Here is a 768-nt window from a genome sequence, read left to right on the forward strand (position 1 = left end):
TCCCATTTGTCAATTCTTGATTTTACAGCACAAGCCATTGGTGTTCTGTGAATTTTTCATTTCCAGTTTTAATCTCTGGGTTTTCTGTCATGATTTTATTTCTCAAATTCTACTTTCATATCTTGAATTGCTTTCATTGTTTAAGTTCACTCTATTTTCATAGACTTAATAGAGGTATTCATTCATATCCCTTTTAAGTTCCTGGTTCCTATACAAAATTCCTATTTTCTAGTCCTTATCTTATGCTTCAGCTATATTGATTTTCTCAGTACCTAATACAGTGGGGTTGCTGGATTTGGGAGGATGCATACTGTCTTAGTTGTCCATGCTTGTCTTTTTGTCCTGGGACCTAGGCATCTGGAGGTATACCATTTAAAGTATTTCTTGGAGAAGATAGCTGGTCTTATATTTGTTGGGTGGGTGCACCATTATTTGGTTTTGTTTGCCTAGTCTTGGTCCTAGACAAGTGTGGTGGAAGTGCAGTCTCTAGGAAGGAGCAGTTCTGTGTGTTAGTGAGACTCATAAAGAGGTGGAGATGGGCTAGAAGGAAAGGTTGAAAGCAGTAGCAGGAAAGAAACAGGGAAGCCAAATCTGCACCAAGAGTCCCTATAGGATAGGGTGGGATGGGAGGAGGGGTTCTTTGAGCAGGCACAGCAGAACTTAGAGTAAGTCTTGAGGTACCAGAGTAAGAGTCACAAGGGAGAATACTTGTTTCCTACTTGGGCCCCAGGCAAATGTGGCAACTGTGGCAATCTGATTATCAGTAGG

The sequence above is a fragment of the Mus pahari genome, chromosome 10 (genome assembly GCF_900095145.1).
Source record: "Mus pahari chromosome 10, PAHARI_EIJ_v1.1, whole genome shotgun sequence".
NCBI lineage: Eukaryota > Metazoa > Chordata > Mammalia > Rodentia > Muridae > Mus > Mus pahari.